General features: G+C 56.9%; 2 long non-coding RNA genes across 3 annotated transcripts in view; one reads left to right on the top strand and one right to left on the bottom strand.

The window, feature by feature from the left end:
- The window catches only part of LOC144954776 (uncharacterized), an 18987-nt gene extending 9271 nt beyond the window's left edge, over positions 1 to 9716 (bottom strand). The window contains exons 1-3 of one of the 2 annotated variants that reach the window (XR_013641355.1): positions 9570 to 9716; positions 8024 to 8089; positions 2106 to 2197 (exon numbers count right to left, since the gene is read on the bottom strand). This is a non-coding gene — a long non-coding RNA (uncharacterized LOC144954776). Of the gene's footprint in view, positions 1 to 2105; positions 2198 to 8023; positions 8090 to 9407; positions 9456 to 9569 lie in introns of those variants that run through there. The other variant, XR_013641356.1, reaches the window with a different exon arrangement.
- On the top strand, positions 753 to 1108 carry LOC144954775 (uncharacterized). The gene is made up of 3 exons (XR_013641354.1): positions 753 to 776; positions 809 to 880; positions 1069 to 1108. It is a non-coding gene; the product is annotated as an uncharacterized LOC144954775 (long non-coding RNA).
- Positions 9717 to 10000: the final 284 nt, after the last annotated feature.

The raw sequence follows: 10000 nt of genomic DNA, 5'->3' as shown, positions 1-10000 counted from the left end.
GTAGGTGAGTGAGTGAGTAGGTAGGTGAGTGGGTAGGTGAGTGGGTAGGTGAGTGGGTAGGTGAGTGGGTAGGTGAGTGGGTGAGTGGGTAGGTGAGTGGGTAGGTGAGTGAGTGAGTAGGTAGGTGAGTGGGTAGGTGAGTGGGTAGGTGAGTAGGTAGGTGAGTGGGTAGGTGAGTGGGTGAGTGGGTAGGTGAGTGGGTGAGTGGGTAGGTGAGTGGGTGGGTGAGTGGGTAGGTGAGCGGGTGACCAGGTAGGTGAGTGGGTGAGTGGGTAGTTGAGTGGGTAGGTGAGTGGGTGAGTGGGTAGGTGAGTGGGTGAGTGGGTAGGTGAGTGGGTAGGTGAGTGGGTGAGTGGGTAGGTGAGTGGGTGAGTGGGTAGGTGAGTGGGTGGGTGAGTGGGTAGGTGAGCGGGTGACCAGGTAGGTGAGTGGGTGAGTGGGTAGTTGAGTGGGTAGGTGAGTGGGTGAGTGGGTAGGTGAGTGGGTGAGTGGGTAGGTGAGTGGGTAGGTGGGTGGGTGGGTGAGTGGGTAGGTGAGTGGGTGAGTGGGTAGGTGAGTGGGTAGGTGAGTGGGTGAGTGGGTAGGTGAGTGGGTGAGTGGGTAGGTGAGTGGGTAGGTGAGTGGGTGAGTGGGTAGGTGAGTGGGTAGGTGAGTGGGTGAGTGGGTAGGTGAGTGGGTGAGTGGGTAGGTGAGTGGGTAAGTGAGTGGGCAGGTGAGTGGGTGAGTGGGTAGGTGAGTGGGTAGGCGAGTGGGTGAGTGGGTAGGTGAGTGGGTAGGTGAGTGGGTAGGTGAGTGGGTGAGTGGGTAGGTGAGTGGGTGAGTGGGTAGGTGAGTGGGTAGGTGAGTGGGTGAGTGGGTAGGTGAGTGGGTAGGTGAGTGGGTAGGTGAGTGGGTGAGTGGGTAGGTGAGTGGGTGAGTGGGTGAGTGGGTAGTTGAGTGGGTAGGTGAGTGGGTGAGTGGGTAGGTGAGTGGGTGAGTGGGTAGGTGAGTGGGTAGGTGAGTGGGCAGGTGAGTGGGTGAGTGGGTAGGTGAGTGGGTGAGTGGGTGAGTGGGTAGGTGAGTGGGTAGGTGAGTGGGTAGGTGAGTGGGTAGGTGAGTGGGTGAGTGGGTGGGTGAGTGGGTGGGTGAGTGAGTGAGTGAGTGGGTGAGTGGGTGGGTGAGTGGGTGAGTGGGTGAGTGGGTGGGTGAGTGGGTGAGTGGGTGGGTGAGTGGGTGAGTGGGTGGGTGAGTGGGTGGGTGAGTGGGTGGGTGAGTGAGTGGGTGAGTGGGTGGGTGAGTGGGTGAGTGGGTGAGTGGGTGGGTGAGTGGGTGGGTGAGTGGGTGAGTGAGTGGGTGGGTGAGTGAGTGGGTGAGTGGGTGAGTGACTGGGTAGGTGAGTGGGTGAGTGGGTGGGTGAGTGGGTAGGTGAGTGGATGAGTGGGTAGGTGAGTGGGTAGGTGGGTGGGTAGGTGAGTGTGTAGGTAAGTGAGTGGGTAGGTGAGTGGGTAGGTGAGTGGGTGGGTGAGTGGGTGAGTGGGTGAGTGGGTGGGTGAGTGGGTAGGTGAGTGGGTGAGTGGGTAGGTGAGTGGGTGAGTGGGTAGGTGAGTGGGTAGGTGAGTGGATGAGTGGGTGAGTGGGTGGGTGAGTGGGTGAGTGGGTGAGTGGGTGGGTGAGTGGGTGAGTGGGTGGGTGAGTGGGTGGGTGAGTGGGTGGGTGAGTGAGTGGGTGAGTGGGTGAGTGAGTGGGTGAGTGGGTGGGTGAGTGGGTGAGTGGGTGGGTGAGTGGGTGAGTGGGTGAGTGGGTAGGTGAGTGGGTGGGTGAGTGGGTGAGTGGGTGAGTGGGTGGGTGAGTGGGTGGGTGAGTGGGTGGGTGAGTGGGTGAGTGGGTGGGTGAGTGGGTGGGTGAGTGGGTGGGTGAGTGAGTGGGTGAGTGGGTGAGTGGGTGAGTGGGTGGGTGAGTGGGTGGGTGAGTGGGTGGGTGAGTGAGTGGGTGAGTGGGTGAGTGAGTGGGTGAGTGGGTGGGTGAGTGAGTGGGTGAGTGGGTAGGTGAGTGGGTGAGTGGGTGGGTGAGTGGGTGAGTGGGTGAGTGGGTGAGTGGGTGGGTGAGTGGGTGAGTGAGTGGGGGACCGGTTGTCAAGGGTGGTGCCGGCCGTTGCTATGAGCGACGAGTTGCCGAGGAAGCAGAATGCGGCGAGGGTCCGGGTGTGGGCCTGCCAAACCTCACCACGCCAACATCACCATGGTTACCATCACCATCACCACCATCACCATCATTACTACCACCACCATCACTACCATCACACCACCATCACCACCACCACCATCGTTACCATCACACCACCATCATCACCACCATCACCATCACCACCATCAACACCACCATCACCACCATCACCATCAACACCACCATCACCACCATCACCATCAACACCATCACCACCATCACCATCAACACCATCACACCACCATCACCATCACCACCATCACCATCAACACCACCATCACCACCATCACCATTAACACCACCATCACCACCATCACCACCATCACCATCAACACCATCACCACCATCACCATCAACACCACCATCACCACCATCACCATCAACACCACGATCACCACCATCACCACCATCACCATCACCACCATCACCATCACCACCATCACCACCATCACCATCAACACCACCATCACCACCATCACTACCACCACCATCACTACCATCACACCACCATCACCATGATTACTATCACAATCACCACCATCACCATCATTACTACCATCACACCACCATCACCATCACCACCACCACCATCATTACCATCACACCACCATCACCACCATCACCATCAACACCACCATCACCACCCCCATCACCACCATCACCACCATCATCATCACCACCACCATCACCACCACCCCCATCACCACCATCACCACCATCACCACCATCACCACCATCACCATCACCACCATCACCATCACCACCATCAACACCACCATCACCACCATCACCATCATTACTACCACCACCATCACTACCATCACACCACCATCACCATGATTACTATCACAATCACCACCACCACCATCATTACTACCATCACACCACCATCACCATCACCACCATCACCACCATCACCATCAACACCACCATCACCACCCCCATCACCACCATCATCATCACCACCACCATCACCACCACCCCCATCACCACCATCACCACCATCACCACCATCACCACCATCACCACCATCACCACCATCACCATCATCACCACCATCAACATGGCCATCATCACCACCACCATCATCACCACCACCATCACCACCACCCCCATCACCACCATCATCATCACCACCATCATCATCACCACCATCACCACCACCACCATCATCATCACCACCATCACCATCACTACCATCAACACGACCATCATGGTCTGTGCAAGTGAGTGTGTGTGTGGTGTGTGTGTGGTGAGTGTGTGGTGAGTGTGTGTGTGGTGTGTGTGTGGTGAGTGTGTGGTGAGTGTGTGTGTGGTGTGTGGTGAGTGTGTGGTGTGTGTGTGGTGTGTGTGTGGTGAGTGTGTGGTGAGTGTGTGGTGAGAGTGTGTGTGGTGTGTGTGTGGTGAGTGTGTGGTGAGTGTGTGGTGAGTGTGTGTGTGGTGTGTGTGTGGTGAGTGTGTGGTGAGTGTGTGTGTGGTGTGTGTGTGGTGAGTGTGTGGTGAGTGTGTGTGTGGTGTGTGGTGAGTGTGTGGTGTGTGTGTGGTGTGTGTGTGGTGAGTGTGTGGTGAGTGTGTGTGTGGTGTGTGTGTGGTGAGTGTGTGGTGAGTGTGTGTGTGGTGTGTGGTGAGTGTGTGGTGTGTGTGTGGTGTGTGTGTGGTGAGTGTGTGGTGAGTGTGTGGTGAGAGTGTGTGTGGTGTGTGTGTGGTGAGTGTGTGGTGAGTGTGTGGTGAGTGTGTGTGTGGTGTGTGTGTGGTGAGTGTGTGGTGAGTGTGTGTGTGGTGTGTGTGTGGTGAGTGTGTGGTGAGTGTGTGTGTGGTGTGTGGTGAGTGTGTGGTGTGTGTGTGGTGTGTGTGTGGTGAGTGTGTGGTGAGTGTGTGTGTGGTGTGTGTGTGGTGAGTGTGTGGTGAGTGTGTGTGTGGTGTGTGGTGAGTGTGTGGTGTGTGTGTGGTGTGTGTGTGGTGAGTGTGTGGTGAGTGTGTGGTGAGAGTGTGTGTGGTGTGTGTGTGGTGAGTGTGTGGTGAGTGTGTGGTGAGTGTGTGTGTGGTGTGTGTGTGGTGAGTGTGTGGTGAGTGTGTGTGTGGTGTGTGTGTGGTGAGTGTGTGGTGAGTGTGTGTGTGGTGTGTGGTGAGTGTGTGGTGTGTGTGTGGTGTGTGTGTGGTGAGTGTGTGGTGAGTGTGTGTGTGGTGTGTGTGTGGTGAGTGTGTGGTGAGTGTGTGTGTGGTGTGTGGTGAGTGTGTGGTGTGTGTGTGGTGTGTGTGTGGTGAGTGTGTGGTGAGTGTGTGTGTGGTGTGTGTGTGGTGAGTGTGTGGTGAGTGTGTGTGTGGTGTGTGGTGAGTGTGTGGTGTGTGTGTGGTGTGTGTGTGGTGAGTGTGTGGTGAGTGTGTGGTGAGAGTGTGTGTGGTGTGTGTGTGGTGAGTGTGTGGTGAGTGTGTGGTGAGTGTGTGTGTGGTGTGTGTGTGGTGAGTGTGTGGTGAGTGTGTGTGTGGTGTGTGTGTGGTGAGTGTGTGGTGAGTGTGTGTGTGGTGTGTGGTGAGTGTGTGGTGTGTGTGTGGTGTGTGTGTGGTGAGTGTGTGGTGAGTGTGTGGTGAGAGTGTGTGTGGTGTGTGTGTGGTGAGTGTGTGGTGAGTTTGTGGTGAGTGTGTGGTGAGTGTGTGTGTGGTGAGTGTGTGGTGAGTGTGTGGTGAGTGTGTGGTGAGTGTGTGGTGAGTGTGTGGTGAGTGAGTGGTGAGTGTGTGGTGAGTGTGTGGTGAGTGTGTGGTGAGTGTGTGGTGAGTGTGTGGTGAGTGTGTGGTGAGTGTGTGGTGAGTGTGTGTGTGGTGTGTGTGTGGTGAGTGAGTGGTGAGTGTGTGGTGAGTGTGTGGTGAATGTGTGGTGAGTGTGTGTGTGGTGAGTGTGTGGTGAGTGTGTGGTGAGTGTGTGTGTGGTGAGTGTGTGGTGAGTGTGTGGTGAGTGTGTGGTGAGTGTGTGTGTGGTGAGTGTGTGGTGAGTGTGTGGTGAGTGTGTGGTGAGTGAGTGGTGAGTGTGTGGTGAGTGTGTGTGGTGAGTGTGTGTGGTGAGTGTGTGTGGTGAGTGTGTGTGTGGTGTGTGTGTGGTGAGTGTGTGTGTGGTGAGTGTGTGGTGAGTGTGTGGTGAGTGTGTGGTGAGTGTGTGTGTGGTGAGTGTGTGGTGAGTGTGTGTGTGGTGTGTGTGTGGTGAGTGTGTGGTGAGTGTGTGTGTGGTGTGTGGTGAGTGTGTGGTGTGTGTGTGGTGTGTGTGTGGTGAGTGTGTGGTGAGTGTGTGGTGAGAGTGTGTGTGGTGAGTGTGTGGTGAGTGTGTGGTGAGTGTGTGGTGAGTGAGTGGTGAGTGTGTGGTGAGTGTGTGGTGAGTGTGTGGTGAGTGTGTGTGTGGTGAGTGTGTGGTGAGTGTGTGGTGAGTGTGTGGTGAGTGTGTGTGTGGTGAGTGTGTGGTGAGTGTGTGGTGAGTGTGTGGTGAGTGAGTGGTGAGTGTGTGGTGAGTGTGTGGTGAGTGTGTGGTGAGTGTGTGGTGAGTGTGTGGTGAGTGTGTGGTGAGTGTGTGTGTGGTGTGTGTGTGGTGAGTGAGTGGTGAGTGTGTGGTGAGTGTGTGGTGATGTGTGGTGAGTGTGTGTGTGGTGAGTGTGTGGTGAGTGTGTGGTGAGTGTGTGTGTGGTGAGTGTGTGGTGAGTGTGTGGTGAGTGTGTGGTGAGTGTGTGTGTGGTGAGTGTGTGGTGAGTGTGTGGTGAGTGTGTGGTGAGTGAGTGGTGAGTGTGTGGTGAGTGTGTGTGGTGAGTGTGTGTGGTGAGTGTGTGTGGTGAGTGTGTGTGTGGTGTGTGTGTGGTGAGTGTGTGTGTGGTGAGTGTGTGGTGAGTGTGTGGTGAGTGTGTGGTGAGTGTGTGTGTGGTGAGTGTGTGGTGAGTGTGTGGTGAGTGTGTGGTGAGTGTGTGGTGAGTGAGTGGTGAGTGTGTGTGTGGTGTGTGTGTGGTGAGTGAGTGGTGAGTGTGTGGTGAGTGTGTGGTGAGTGTGTGGTGAGTGTGTGGTGAGTGTGTGGTGAGTGAGTGGTGAGTGTGTGTGTGGTGTGTGTGTGGTGAGTGAGTGGTGAGTGTGTGGTGAGTGTGTGGTGAGTGTGTGGTGAGTGTGTGGTGAGTGTGTGGTGAGTGTGTGTGGTGAGTGTGTGTGTGGTGTGTGTGTGGTGTGTGTGTGGTGAGTGTGTGGTGAGTGTGTGGTGAGTGTGTGGTGAGTGTGTGGTGAGTGTGTGTGTGGTGAGTGTGTGTGTGGTGTGTGTGTGGTGAGTGTGTGTGTGGTGTGTGTGTGGTGAGTGTGTGGTGAGTGTGTGGTGAGTGTGTGGTGAGTGTGTGGTGAGTGTGTGGTGAGTGTGTGGTGAGTGTGTGGTGAGTGTGTGTGGTGAGTGTGTGTGGTGAGTGTGTGTGTGGTGTGTGTGTAGTGAGTGTGTGTGTGGTGTGTGTGTGGTGAGTGTGTGGTGAGTGTGTGGTGAGTGAGTGGTGAGTGTGTGGTGAGTGTGTGGTGTGTGTGTAGTGAGTGTGTGTGTGGTGAGTGTGTGGTGAGTGTGTGGTGAGTGTGTGGTGAGTGAGTGGTGAGTGTGTGGTGAGTGTGTGGTGTGTGTGTGGTGAGTGTGTGTGTGGTGTGTGTGTGGTGTGTGTGTGTGTGGTGAGTGTGTGTGTGGTGTGTGTGTGGTGAGTGTGTGGTGAGTGTGTGGTGAGTGTGTGGTGAGTGTGTGGTGAGTGTGTGGTGAGTGTGTGGTGTGTGTGTGGTGAGTGAGTGGTGAGTGTGTGGTGAGTGTGTGTGTGGTGAGTGTGTGGTGAGTGTGTGGTGAGTGTGTGGTGAGTGTGTGGTGAGTGAGTGGTGAGTGTGTGTGTGGTGTGTGTGTGGTGAGTGAGTGGTGAGTGTGTGGTGAGTGTGTGGTGAGTGTGTGGTGAGTGAGTGGTGAGTGTGTAGTGAGTGTGTGGTGTGTGTGTGGTGAGTGTGTGTGTGGTGTGTGTGTGGTGTGTGTGTGGTGAGTGTGTGTGTGGTGTGTGTGTGGTGAGTGAGTGGTGAGTGTGTGGTGAGTGTGTGTGTGGTGAGTGAGTGGTGAGTGTGTGGTGAGTGTGTGTGTGGTGAGTGTGTGGTGAGTGTGTGGTGAGTGTGTGGTGAGTGTGTGGTGAGTGAGTGGTGAGTGTGTGTGTGGTGTGTGTGTGGTGAGTGAGTGGTGAGTGTGTGGTGAGTGTGTGGTGAGTGTGTGGTGAGTGTGTGGTGAGTGAGTGGTGAGTGTGTGTGGTGTGTGTGTGGTGTGTGTGTGTGGTGAGTGTGTGGTGTGTGTGGTGTGTGTGTGGTGAGTGTGTGTGGTGAGTGTGTGGTGAGTGTGTGGTGTGTGTGTGGTGTGTGTGGTGTGTGTGTGTGGTGAGTGTGTGGTGTGTGTGGTGTGTGTGTGGTGAGTGTGTGTGGTGAGTGTGTGGTGAGTGTGTGGTGAGTGTGTGTGTGGTGAGTGAGTGGTGAGTGTGTGTGTGGTGAGTGTGTGGTGAGTGTGTGGTGAGTGAGTGTGTGGTGAGTGTGTGGTGAGTGTGTGGTGTGTGGTGAGTGTGTGGTGTGTGTGTGGTGTGTGTGGTGTGTGTGTGTGGTGAGTGTGTGGTGTGTGTGGTGTGTGTGTGGTGAGTGTGTGTGGTGAGTGTGTGGTGTGTGTGTGGTGTGTGTGGTGTGTGTGTGTGGTGAGTGTGTGGTGTGTGTGGTGTGTGTGTGGTGAGTGTGTGGTGTGTGTGTGGTGTGTGTGTGGTGAGTGTGTGGTGAGTGTGTGGTGAGTGAGTGGTGAGTGTGTGGTGAGTGTGAGACTCACCAGGTATGGTTTGTTCACTCCGGTGAGAAACAGGCTCATGAAACCCTCACCATCGCCCACTCCGAGCTGGCACAGAGAGAGCACAGTCACTCACCAGCACGCTCACCCACACACTCACCCACCAACTCACCCACACACTCACCCACCACTCACCCACCAACTCACCCACCAACTCACCCACACACTCACCAGCACGCTCACCCACAGACTCACCCACCCACCAAATCACCCACCAACTCGCGCCACACACCCACCAACTCACCCACACACTCACCAGCACGCTCACCCCACCACTCACCCACCAACTCACCCACACACTCACCCACCACTCACCCACCAACTCACCCACCAACTCACCCACACACTCACCAGCACGCTGACCCACAGACTCACCCACCCACCAAATCACCCACCAACTCGCGCCACACACCCACCAACTCACCCACACACTCACCAGCACGCTCACCCACCACTCACCCACCACTCACCCACACACTCACCCACCCACCAACTCACCCACCAACTCACCCACCAACTCACCCACCAACTCGCGCCACACACTCACCAACTCACCCACACACTCACCAGCACGCTCACCCACACACTCACCCACCAACTCACCCACCAACTCACCAGCACGTTCACCCACCAACTCACCCACCCACCAACTCACCCACCCACACACTCACCCACCCACACACTCACCCACCAACTCACACACACACTCACCAGCACGCTCACCCACACACTCACCCATATACTCACCCACCAACTCACCCACCAACTCACCCACCAACTCACCCACCCAGCAACTCACCAGCACGCTCACCCCACACACTCACCAGCGCCCCCACACACTCACCCACCCACCAACTCACCCACCAACTCACCCACCAACTCACTCACCAACTCACTCACCAACTCACCAGCATGCTCACCCACACGCTCACGCACACGCTCACCCACCAACTCACCCACCAGCTCACCCACCAGCTCACCCACCAACTCACCCACCAACTCACCCACCAACTCACCCACCAACTCACCCACCAACTCACCCACCAACTCACCCACCAACTCACCCACCAACCCATCCACCAACTCACCCACCAACCCACCCACCAACTCACCCACCCAGCAACTCACCAGCACGCTCACCCACACACTCACCAGCTCACCCACACACTCACCCACCCACCAACTCACCCACCAACTCACCCACCAACTCACCCACCAACTCACCCACCAACTCACCCACCAACTCACCCACCAACTCACCCACCAACCCACCCACCAACTCACCCACCCACCCACCCACCCCTTACCCCCCACCACCCACCCCCCCCCACCCCCCCACCCCCCCCACCCCCCCCCCCACACCCACCCTCTCCCCGTGCTGAGTGAACGCGATGTGGGTGACACGAGCGTTGCCACCCCCACCACCCACCCACCCCTTACCCCCCCACCACCCACCCCCCCCCCACCCCCCCGCACCCACCCACCCCCCCCCCCCACCATCCCCCCCACCCCCCCCCCCACCACCCACCCTCTCCCCGTGCTGAGTGAACGCGATGTGGGTGACACGAGCGTTTCCCGGCTGCCGGTAGCAGCAGAGCTGCTGAGCGTGGCACCACTCGAACATGCGCACACTGCCGTCTTGAGCCCCAGCCACATCTACACACACACCACGTGACACACACACACACCACGTGACACACACACACACACCACGTGACACACACACACACCACGTGACACACACACACACACCACGTGACACACACACACACACACGTGGCACCACTCGAATATGCGCACACTGCCGTCTTGAGCCCCAGCCACATCTACACACACACCACGTGACACACACACACACACCACGTGACACACACACACACCACGTGACACACACACACACACACGTGACACACACACACCACGTGACACACACACACACACACACCACGTGGCACACAC

Source organism: Lampetra fluviatilis, unplaced genomic scaffold (genome assembly GCF_964198595.1).
Source record: "Lampetra fluviatilis unplaced genomic scaffold, kcLamFluv1.1 SCAFFOLD_326, whole genome shotgun sequence".
In the NCBI taxonomy this organism is placed as follows: domain Eukaryota; kingdom Metazoa; phylum Chordata; class Hyperoartia; order Petromyzontiformes; family Petromyzontidae; genus Lampetra; species Lampetra fluviatilis.
Note: the sequence above shows the minus strand (reverse complement) of the source record. Positions and strands in the feature narration are given on the sequence as shown.